General features: G+C 35.6%; 1 pseudogene; it reads left to right on the forward strand.

The window, feature by feature from the left end:
• LOC123239134 overlaps nt 1-12,782 on the forward strand; it is a 138,463-nt pseudogene that overhangs the window by 124,769 nt on the left and 912 nt on the right.

A 12,782-nucleotide genomic window follows, 5' to 3' on the forward strand; every position in this document is an offset into this window, starting at 1 on the left:
AAACCAGATGCCCATCTTGACCTATCATGGTAGAGGGTGTGAGATTGTCTCCTAAATCTGTTTTTTGCCATACTGTTTTACAATTTCCCCAACAGTTTTTGTTAAATAATAAGTTCTTATCCCCCAAACTGGCATTTTGGGGTTGATCAAACATTAGATTGCTGAGGTCATTTAGCCCTAATCTATTCCACCCTTCTATTTCTTTGTTTTGGTGATTTATAGTACAGTTTAAGGTCTGGTACCACTAGGCCACCTTCACATTTTTTTTCCTAAGTTCCCTTGATATTCTTGACCTTTTATTCTTCCAGATTAACTTTGTTGTTATTTTTTCTAGTTCTATAAAATAGTTGGGGTTTTTTTTTGGTACTTTAGTATGGCACTGATTAAGTAAATTAATTTAGGTAGGATTGTCATTTTATTATATTTTGTTATATTAGCCAAATGTTTAGTTATGCCTTTATTTGTGTGAAAAGTACTCTGTAATTGTGTTCATATAATTCCTACATTTGTTTTGGCAAATAGATTCCCAATATTTTATATTGTCTAGAGAGATTTTATTTTTTATTGTATTTTTTAATATAGAATATTTTTCCACAAATACATGATTTATGATCCCCACACCCACCTTTTTCCCTACTCCCGCCCAGAGCTGACAAGCAATTCAACTGTGTCATATATGTATCATTGTTCAAAACTTATTTCAATATTATTCATTCTTGCAATAGAGTGAACTTTTAACATCAAAAACCCAATCACATCCTCAAGAAACCTTGTAATCGATGATATGTTTTTCTTCTGCATTTCTGCTCCCACAGTTCTTTAATGTAATATATCATCTCACTTAAGACATAATATCTAATTGAAACAGATACTATAGGTTTATTGGCAGATGAGAACAATTTGTTCCAGTGACCAACAAAATAGCTGAAGCAGGCACTGCAGAGCACTTAGAGCCTGCTTAGACATCAGTGAAGCCACAGCCTTCCACTGCATCCTGGGTCATCACAAGTCATCCTGACTTCTATCTTGCCACTGGACTTAGAAGACTGTGGAAGAGAAAATTATGCTGATGACTTTGCATATCTCTTTCTCACACAAATCCAGTTCATACTGGAATCAAAAGACATCCCAAGAGATGTCATTTTTGGTCTTTTTCAAAGTATGAAGGACAGCAATCAATAACGATTACCTCACTTGAGACATGATACCTATTTGAAGATACTATACATATTATGTTTTGTAGATGAGAAAAGTGAGACTAAAAGGATAAGTGTCTTTCCCAAGATCCCTAAGATGTTTGCATGTCAGATTCTGTATTCAAATTCAAATCTCATATTAACATAAATATAGTATTCTAGCCATTGTTGTTTTTTTTTCCAATAATCTTAGCAATTTAAGTAATAATAAATTTGTTATATTAGCTAGCTACTATCTTATTAAGGACTCTCAGGAAATGTCCATACACTTATAAAGTATTGATTGAAGGGGGAGAAAAGGGAACATATTAGTGCTGTCAAAGACAAGTTGAAGACAGTACAAAAGTTAGAAAGGATAGGCAGAGAATCTAGTAAGGAGCCTTAAGAGCAATTTCTGAGAAAAGGAAACAAACATTGAAAAGAGAAGAGAGAAACACTTCACCAACTTCAAAATTTACCTTACAGCCAGTTCTACTAGCAGACTTCTCTGTAATTCCTCCTTTCTGAGTAAATATTTAAGAAGGTATGTCAGAGGATCCAGTAGCTTTGCTATTAACGATCTGCTAAAACAGTTTCAAACAAATGTGATCAAGACATGAGCTAAGAGGCCAAAATATATAGAAGAGTAGCCTATGTACTCTTTATTACCTTGTGACCTTGAGAAAATTATTTAACCTTTATGAAATTTTCCTCATCTATAAAATGAAGGAGTTTGAACTAGATTGCTTTTAAGGTCCTTTCTAGCTCTAGAATTAGTGATGATGAACTTTTTAGAACCTTTTAGGGACCTCATGCCATGGCCCACCCACCCATCCCCAGACTGTGTGCCATGCCTTGCCCCCACACTGTATGCCATGCCCCATCCTGGACTGCATGCCCCAACCCCTGCTTATATGCAGTACTCCACACAACTTCTCCTCCTTGCATTCGGGGGCTGGGCCAGGCAGCAGACTGGCCAAATAGGGAGACTGTGTGTGCCCACAGAGAAGTCTCTGCATGCCATATTTGGCACATGTGCCATAGGTTCACCATCACAACTCTAGGTCTATGATCCTATGACCTTAAAGGAAAACCTATTTTTAAACAGTATAAACTGCAGACCCAGGATTGTAAATATATGAGACTAAGTCATCAGGATGTAAATGAAAAAAGGAATTGAGCAAATAGTGAGCTATCCTATCTGTAATTAGCATCACATATTTAGAAGCACTTGCATAATTGGTTCCATTTTCCAGTTTTGATTCAAGTGTTTGACCTTGTGATCTAAATGGCAGTGCTATAAATAATACCAATTTCTCTCTAGTATCTTCAACCACAAAAAAGCCCACAACCTATTTGTCTCTGAATGTGTACATTATGGAAAATATGATAGCCATCAATCATGTCAGTTCCCTTCCCCCACAGGAAATACTATCTTTTAATATAAAATAAAGCTATACCTAGATAGATGTCAAATTAGGTAGGTTAGAGAAATGGATGGAAAGATAGATAGATAGAAAATAGCTTTCCTAACAAAATTATCTGGTTTACAATATACATAAGAAAAGAATAATAGTTTATATCTATAGGCTCTTGATGAATAGAGTCCTATTAATATATGAGGATTTTGCTTGTCCCTTGGCTATACAGAAAGGAAATGGTTCATTCTACAGATAGATTGCTCTTTTGACATGCTTTTAAAACATGGATCTTTTATTTTTGTTCCTATTTATTTTTCTCCATATATCAATTAACTCTAATTTTCCTAGGATTTCATTCACTTCTCTGATCTCTCTTATTTATTTTTTGGTTTGATTTATCCAGACCTGATAGGGGAAGGTTGAGGTCACCCACTAGTATAGTTTTACTATCTATTTCATCCTTAAGCTCCAGTAGCTTCTCCTTTAGAAATTTGGATGGTATACTATTTGGTGCATCCATGTTGAGTACTGATATTTCTTCATTGTTTATACTGTCTTTTATTAGGATGTAATTCCCTTCCCTATCTCTTTTAACCAGGTATATTTTTACTTTGGCTCTGTCAGAAATCATGATTGCAACTCCTGCCTTCTTTTTCTCAGTTGAAGTCCAATAGATTTTGCTCCATCCTTTCATTTTTACTCTATGTATATCTGCCTGTCTCATGTGTGTTTCTTGTAGATAATATATGGTAAGATTTTGGTTTCTAATCCACTCTGCTATTTCCTTCTGTTTTATGGGCAAGTTCATCCCATTCACATTCAGAGTTATAATGATCAACTGTGTATTCCCAGACATTTTGATTCTCTCTTCTTGTCCTGTCCTTTTTCTTTCACTATTTCCTTCTATACTAGTGTTTGTTTTTAATCAGTTCCCCTAATCCCATCCCTTATTATACTTCCCTTTCTCTTCTCTCCCCTCTTATTCCCCTCTTATTCTTCTTTAGGGTCTTTTAAAGCTACTCCCCCCTCTCCCTTCCTAGTGTTGCTTTCCTCCCCACCAGTCCTTTTGTTACTATTCTGCTTCTCTATAGGGCATGAATCAATTTTCTGACCCAATGGATCTGATGTTCTTCCCTCTTTAAGTTGATTTCAATGCACTTAAGTATTAAATATTTCCTCTCTTGAACTTCTTTACCCTTCCAGTATATTGATATTCTCCCCTGTTCACCCCACACACTTCTTCATAGAATATAAATTTACTCATTTTGTTTGTTTTCCCTTTTTTCTCAATATTATCTCCTTTTTTCCCTCTACTTTTGCATATATTTATATGCATATAAATGTATATATATACATATGCATATATATATATATATTTATATATATATATATCTTGACATTTCATCCTATACAGTTTGTCACTATTTCCTCTAAGTAAAGTTCTTCTAGTTACCCTATTGATAATAAGAATTTTTAATATTTGCCAATATCTTCTTTTCTTCTAGGAATACAAATTGATTGAACTTATTGGGTCCCTTAAAGAAAAGATTTATTCCCCCACCAGCTCTCTTAATTACCTTATGGTGATTCTCTTGAGTTCTGTCTTTGAGCAGCAAACTCTCTAAGTCCAGTTTTTTCTTTATGAATGCTTGGAAGTCCTCAATTTTATTGAATGACCATACTTTCCCCTGCAAAAATATAGTCAATTTTGCTAGATAGTTGATTCTTGGTTGTAGACTCAGTTCTCTTGCTTTCTGGAATATTATGTTGCATGCCTTCCAGTCCTTCAATGTAGATGCAGCCAGATCCTGTGTTATCCTAACTGTGGTTCCCTGATATCTGAATGACTTCTTTTTAGCAGCTTGTAATATTTTTTCCTTGGTCTGGTAGTTTTTGAATTTGGTTATAATATTCCTGGAAGCTATCAGTTGTGGATTAAATGTAGGAGGTGATCTGTGGATTCTTTCAGTTTCCACTTTTCCCTCTTTTTAGAGAATGTCAGGGCAGTTTTCTTGGATAATTTCCTGTATGATGATGTCTAAACTTTTTCTTTTGTCATGATGTTCTAGTAAACCAATAATTCTTAAATTGTCTCTTCTAGATCTATTCTCCAGATCTTTAGTTAAATCAATGAGGTGTTTCATATTCTCCTTAAATTTTTCATTTTTTTATTTTGTTTTATATATTCTTGTTGCCTTGCAAAGTCATTTGCTTCTAGTTGTTGAGTTCTATTTTTTAAAGACTGAATTACATCCCTGGCTTTTTGGTCATCCTTCTGGTCTGATTTTCTTTCTAGATCATCTTTTGCCTTCTTTGTTTCGTTTTCAAGCTGGCCAGTTCTGGCTTTTAATTCCTTATTTTCTTATTTCATTTTTCCAATTGTCTTCAGCCTCTCTTGATTGCTTTTTGAGTTCCCGAAGTTCTTGAGTTAATTGAAGTTTGAGAACTTCCAAAGCCTATATCCAATTCGTTGGAGCTTCTTCCTCTTCTTCTATTTCATTTGCTCTCTTTTCACTTCCTGGAAAGAAGCTGTCAGTTGCCATTTCTTTTCTCTTTTTCTGTTGTTGACTCATATTTTTTTCCTTCTCTGTTCTGCTAGTTTAATCAGTTGGATTTAATGAGTTTTGATGAAAGATCTTCCCCCAGCTGGCAATGGAGGTTTGTAGTTACTTTCTTTGTAGTCTATGGGGAAGGGGTGTTGGAGTTTCCCTGCCCTCTGAAGACTTCTTGTCTGTCCAATTGATGGGATTAAGCCTGGACTGGATTAGTCTGTATTGCTTAATGTACTCTGAGGCTAAAACCTTGAGAGGGAAAAAAAAGTTGTGGGATAAGATGGAGTGTTTTCACTGAGCTGTACAGCAGTGGGGTCCCCCTACTCTGTCCTGCTGTTTGAACTGGTTTTCTTTCCTCTTGAAGCCTTTGTTCTCTATCTTGGTGTGTCAAAGCCAGGTGGTCTAAAGTTTGGCTCCATCTAAGCCTCCATCTTCCAAGCGTTTTTGCTGTGTTTCTCTGGCTTTCTCCTCCAGCCACCTCCCAGTGCCTATGTTCAATTCCCTAAGTTTGGTACTAGCAAGGCCCTTTCCCCAGGTTGGTGTGCCCACCTGCCCAGAGATTTCACAGGCCACTGGAGACTCTGCACAGCTTGTGGGGGAGGGGTCCTGTGATTCCCCTTCTATACCCTCAGACCAGACAGTTCAAGAATTCAAGCCTTTTTCTTGGTGTACCTCTTGAGCTGTCTAACAGTAGGTTCCCTCTGCTCTGTCCTGTCGTTAGATTTGGTCCTCCTTCTTCTCCAAGTGCATTATTTTCTATCTCGGTTTGGAAAGGGTACAGAGGTTTTAAGATTTGCTCCATCTAAGCTGCCATCTTCCCAGAAATCAAAACATGGATCTTTTTAAAAAGTGCTTTTCTATGTATTTTAACTGGAAAGCTAAAATCATTAGTGACCTATACTGAACACAGTATTTTTATTTTTATTAAACCTTGGCCTAAGAAATAAGGAAAGGAAATAAGAGTGCCTTGTATACAATGCCAATTTTAAGAAAAATTCGAAGATTATTAGAAAATCAAATTAGAAAAATATTTCCAGATCAAAAGCAAGAAAATGTACAACAAAGGAAAGCCTTAGCAACCTGATATTCATAAAACATGTATTATCTTCAAAAATGACATTGTTTTCCATTTGATACTTTCTAACCATGTTGCCTTTTGCCCCTTTGGAATTTTCCCTCAGACATTTTTCAATTCCTTGCCTAATAAACATTTTCATCTTCGTTACATAACTATGAAGAAAAATGATTCAACATACCCCTCTTACTCTAAGGAGAACACATAAATAGTTGTAAAGTATTCAATATCATTTTATATATACAAATAAAAATCCTTTAGGTGAGTTTGAATTGGACAAGATTGCATGCAGTAGTCAAAGGTACAAAGGTTTAGGAGTGAAATGATTCAGTTCTGACCTGCTACTAAATAACAGTATTTCCTTTCTGTTAAGTGAGGGAGAAACTGAAGTCGCTGTTCTATAAACTTCCATCTCTTTCCATTTTAATGGCATAATGTACTACTTATATAGACTATCTCCCCTCCTACCTCATGACTTTACATTGGCCTTTTCATAAAAGGAAATAATGATGCAAAACTCATAGATGTTTGAGATGACATTTGCACTGGTACAGTAGAAAAAATGTTACACTTGTAATCAGAATATGTGCTTTTGAATCCTTACTTTTTCTGTATGTGTGAGTTTGGACAAATTGTTAACCCTCTCTCAAAGGTCTTTTTCCTCACCTATAAAATAAGAATAATAATACTTTTATATCTACTTCACAAAGTTTATCAGACTTGCACTAACAACTTCACAGTGAGGTGGAGAGATTTAATTTATTATTATTTTTAAAGGGAGAACCATACAATACTATGTAAATGTGTACTGAATCCTGAATATGCATATTTCTATAATCAGAAACCTAAAGAAGTTTGTTATGATGTCCAAAAAAGTTGCATAGTGTGCTTAGGGAACAGATAGTCTCTAATGCCAATGGGAAATCAACAAGGACCACAGTTTTAGCTAATGAGTTCTCATGAAAGAACGCAGTTCATTAAGACACTGCTAGATGGCATTACTTGAAAGCACTCTTCTGAAGTCAGCAACACAAAATTAAGCTATGTAGAAATTAGAGACCAGCTGCCCTACTTTTTCTAATAGCAAGGGAGGCTGTAGTCACTTGGCAGTTCTCTGTTAACTGGAAAAGAATAAGGGAAGGGGAAGACAAATAAAATGTTCTAGAAATTGCTTCTGTTGAGATAAGGCAGGAACCAATTTCCCATTGTCCCACTGAATCTCCTACTTTCTAGTGTTGATCAAGGTAGAGTTAGTGATCTGTGGTTTCAAATGCTAAAGAGATGTCAGGGGGCAGTGCACAATTAACCTTATCAGAGGCAGGAGCAATCAATAGGGCACTTCAGGACAATTGACAACACTGTTTCTTTACTCAGGGATGAGTTAAAGCCAAAGGTAAACTTCAGACGTGCAGTGGAATATAGAGAAAACCTGCAGCCTATAGAAATGTGGGCCTTCAGGGTTGTCAGAATACTTATTTAAAAACACAATCTTTTGAAATGAGGGCCATGCATGTAAGAGAACTGAGAAAATTTGGAATCAGAGAGCTTAGAGTTCTAAATAGACAGGCTCTTAGGGAGCCTAGATTCCAAATCTCTGTTCTTTACAGTTGAAGAAATTGTGGGTATGTGATTGCTTCGGTGTTTGAGTTGAAGGTCTCACTGTCAGTCCTGGCTCTATACCTTACTAACCATGTGACCCAGGATGTGTGACAATTTCTCAGGACCTCAATTTCCTCTTCCTAAAAATAGGAATTGTAATAATGTCATTCCTGAATACCTGAGGTTATTCAGTGGCTCAACTAAAAGTTGAGAAAGTGCTTTTGGACTGACAAAGCATTACACAAATATAAACTATAATGATTAAATTACTTTCCCAAAGCTGGTACCTATTGAGTAGGAGAAACAGGAATCCTATCAGTCCATTACTCAACTACCTCATTGGGCTTTAGTATAAAGAAGATTTATATTTTATTGATATAACTATTATTTGATATAACTATATATTGATATCACTATAAATATAACATATTGATATAACTATAAATATAACATTCATTGATATGTTGCAAAGTTATAATTTTTATTTCCATTTTAAAATGAAATTTAAAGAATTTGGGAAAAAAAGATAACAGCCTAGTGTATGGAGAGCCAGCCTTGGAAATAGGAAGATTGGATTTGTAACTCACCTCTGATAAAATAGCTTGGAGACCCTGATCAAGTCAACTAAGCAGTCAATACTCTAGGTAACTTGTGATGAAGTGGATAGAGACTAGCCTGGAGTCAGGAAGATATATTTCTCAGTTCAGCTCTGGCTTCAGACACTTACTGGCTACCCTGGGAAAGTCACTTAAGCTTGTTGGCCTCAGTTTCCCTCATCTCTCAAATGACTTGGAGAAGGAAATGGCAAATCATTCCTGTACCTTTACCAAGAAAATTCCTAATGAGGTCATGAAGAGTCCAAACACAACTGAGTAATTGAATAACAAAACTTCTTAGCAACTCTCTAAAATGATAAATTGCAGAGAAGATACTATTTTGCTTTGCAAAGAAGTTTCCTCAATCAAGGATTTCTTTATATTAATGAAGTCATGGATCCAGTACCAGGCCCTGTCATTATATAAGTAGATAAGTTGTAGATTGTAGTCTGAGGAAGTGCCTTAGAATTAGGAAGCTTCAAGGGTTACCTTTGAAACCTAGGGCTCTCTAAGGAGATAAATTACCAATGAATTGCATGTTTGCATGGGTAGAACAAGTTTCCTCAAGTTCTGAAAAACCATAACAAAAATTATATTCTGATCCAGAATGAAAAAAGACATGGAGATGTATTATAACAATAATGCTCAGAAAAATAGACTATTACTCTACAGAATTACACATATAAGATCTCTGAATCCAGTAGCATTATATGAGAACTATTTATATTTGATTGAACTGCTTTCAGACAAGCATGCATTAAAGAAAGGCGGTGATACCTAAGTTTTCAAGTTCTTTCAAATGCCTTAATATTCCTCTAAAGTTCAACTCAATAAGCATTTATTAAGTAGTGTTATGTGCCAGGAATTGTACAAGGGCCTGGGGATATGACAAAAATTGAAAAAGAAATTGTTCCTAGATTAGCTTTGGTAAATCGAATTATATTAGTCAAATCATATCTGTCAGTGACCTCTTGCTTTTTCTTAAGATACTCTTTATTTCTCTAAGGTAAATGCTTTTCTTTCTTTTTTTTTAACCCTTACCACTTTATTTCTCTGAGGTAAATGCTTTTCTTTCTTTTTTTTTTAACCCTTACCACTCTTCTGCCTTAGAGCCAATACACAGTATTGACAGTATTGGCTCTAAGATGGAAGGTAAGGGTAGGCAATGGGGGTCAAGTGACTTGCCCAGGGTCACACAGCTGAGAAGTGGCTGAGGCCAGATTTGAACCTAGGACCTTTTGTCTCTAGGCCTGACTCTCATTCCACTGGGCTACCCAGCTGCCCCCTCTGAGGTAAATGCTTTTCTAAGAAACAGTTCTTTTGTAACTCAAAAAGGCACTCCCTTGTTTATTTTATAAATCTCAATTCTTTGTGTCAGTTTTTCTTAAAACAATTCAAATCTATGTTAATCACATCTGTCAAAAAAGATCAGCCTTTCCAGGAGCATTTAAATGCTGCAATTATTTAAATATATATCTGATTTTTGATAACTTTGTACATCATAATTATTTACCTCCTCAGTGGAATGTGGTTTGGAGATTGAATGATGTGGTTTACAGAATACACAAGGAATTGTGTTATTTGAAAACTAAAATGACTGTAAGAAAAATAAATTGAGGGTAAAGAAAATTAACAGAGCTCCTTGGCTCTGGGCTCTGAAAATCCTCCAAGTCATGTCATCTTCTTTAAGTTTTCTCTTGTGGAATACAGTGCATTAGCAAATCATCAAATATCAATTATGGGTTGCCATGTTTATTTTTTATAAATAACTAGCACTTAATCCTATAAATTCTGAAATCCAGTGAAGTAGCAATATATTCCACTACACTAGGAAGTGAAAACAGCACTTCCAATCTTAATCCAATATAATCCAGGGCTATCCTATTTTCTTTAAAACATGCTAGCAGCATATTCTTTCATAAAATCCTCAACAGTTCTGTAGATTCTGTAGATTTGAGAACAAGTAAATGATGGAGTCCTCATTTCATTTTAGGGATAATCCAATAGAGTCCAGGCTAAGTATATTTCATAACCTGGCCCATTTCTGTGCCTCCCTCCTAATTTGTATGTCCAATCATAACAGTCACTTTTCTTAGGACTGCCTACAGGGCAGTCAGTTGATTCTGACTGGTCACCCACTCAACCACACATGGGTGAAGGACCTCCCAGAATTGGAGATGTTCTCACCTTTGGTGATTAAATCTAAAGATGGGCAGTGTAGATTTAATCTAATTATCACAATTAACACAAAAATGCCTGGGTACCCAAGGGCTTAAAGAATACCTGTTGAATTAATTTCTTAAAGATTTAGTCTCACTTATAGTGCCTCTCTGATATACCTTAGTTAAGGGACTATGAGCAAGTCATTTAGTCCAGTCAATAGACATTAATTAAGCTACTAAGTGACAAGTACTGTACTAAGGGAATACAAAAGTCAAAAGATAGTACTTCAAGAATCCCGCACTTTGTGCCTTGGGCAAAACCTTAGAATTTATCCAGAAATCTCACATCATTTTCATATTTCCTAATTGGTAGGTTTGTTGTTTTTTGTCCTATAATTTGAAAACTACTCCTAAAAATATTAATGCAGAAATATATAGTCAATAAAAGGATTCAAATAAAAATATCCAAAGATGCATCTCTTAATTGATTCCCTCAAATGGAGAAGAAACTCCTGATCCTTTACTTTCCCTTGGCTTCAATTTCCTTGAAGAGGGAGTTAGACTAACTAATCTCTGAGGTCCTTTAAAACCACAATTTTTGAAAGACATTGAAACCCTGAAGAATATCTATTATACCATTACCATGAAAATTATAAGTCTTTTAATCAATCTCACATGGGAATTGGTTGAAAGACCTGGAGAAAAGTTACCCTCTGAAAGAGAAAGCCCAAGAAAGTTGTACTTGAGCTTTTGAAGGGCTGATATGCAACAGAGTGATTAGATTCTCCCCAGAGGGCATAGTTAGAAACAGTGTTAAATTTCTTGGGAGATAGATTTCAGTTAATAACAATAATAATAACTCATAGCTAATAATGATAATAATAATGTGCTAGGTGGCACAGTGGATAGACCTCTGGATGTGGAATCTGGAATATCTGAGTTCCAATCTAGTCTCAGACACAAATATGATTTTGGACATGTCATTTAACCTCTATTTGCCTCACTCATCTCAACTCTAAAGTAGGAATAACCATAGTACCTGCCTCCCAGAGTTGTTGTAAGGATCAAATGATATAATGTTTGCAAAGCACTTAGCACAGTGCCTGACACATAGTAGGTGATATATAAATGCTCATTGTTATCAATATCTTATTAGTTTAGTTTTGATGTCCCTTCCAACTTTCCCATTTGTTGATTCCAACTCAATCACCATTATATTACACTTTTTTTCAGTTCAAGCATTTAAAATTAAGCTGATCCATGTTAGTCTGAATCAAATGAATAAACATTGTTAATCACACACAACCACTCCTTTAGAAATATAGTTAACTTTACTCAATAGCCCCTAAAATAATAGATTTTATTACTATTCAATAACCTCTTGTGCTATAATACACTTCTGAAATAAATGCAAAAAGAGTATGACCTTTATTTTTTGTTGAAGTTATCTACTATAAAAGCAGCAGCATTATGAAGACAAATATCTGTCTCCTATTTAATACAATACAAAAAATTGCAGCTTGTATAAAAATATAAATAATATCGTTGTTAGAATGTATCCAGAAACTCACTAGATTTGGTACAATATTTCTAGAATCTCTCATGCAATTTATCATTGATTTGAGGCAACTCTTCATTTTTTGCTCATTTGTCTCACAAAACTTTGATTTCTTTACTTCTTCACAGGGACTTAAAACAATGAGTATTGAGTACAGAGCTTTATCTACTTCTCTCTAGGATTCAGTTTCCCTGAAAACACATGTTAAGACTATCCTTAGAAGTCCAGCATGGGGGGATCCCAGTGACTTTGGCAGCAGGAAGGTTAGTAGTATGTTGGGGCTTTGCCACTGCCCTGAAGGGCCTCGGAAGGTTAGCAGCTTTATTGACCTCCACCACCAACCCAGGAAAGTTCTCTTAAGGCTGGTGACTCACTTTTATATTTTATATCTTCAAAGATCTAGCATAGTACTTGGAACATAGTTTACTTTCAGTTTGTTAAACAAGATTAGAGCCAACATCGATCTCCTCCATCAATATAAATGAATTCATACTGCTTTGTCAAGAAACAGACTAGGGGGCAGCTGGGTGGCTCAGTAGATTGAGAGCCAGGCCTAGAGATGGGAGGTCCTAGGTTCAAATCTGGCTTCAGATACTTCCCAGCTGTATGACCCTGGGCAAGTCACTTAATTCCATTGCTTAGCC

Source organism: Gracilinanus agilis, chromosome 3 (genome assembly GCF_016433145.1).
Source record: "Gracilinanus agilis isolate LMUSP501 chromosome 3, AgileGrace, whole genome shotgun sequence".
NCBI classification, from domain to species: Eukaryota; Metazoa; Chordata; class Mammalia; order Didelphimorphia; family Didelphidae; genus Gracilinanus; species Gracilinanus agilis.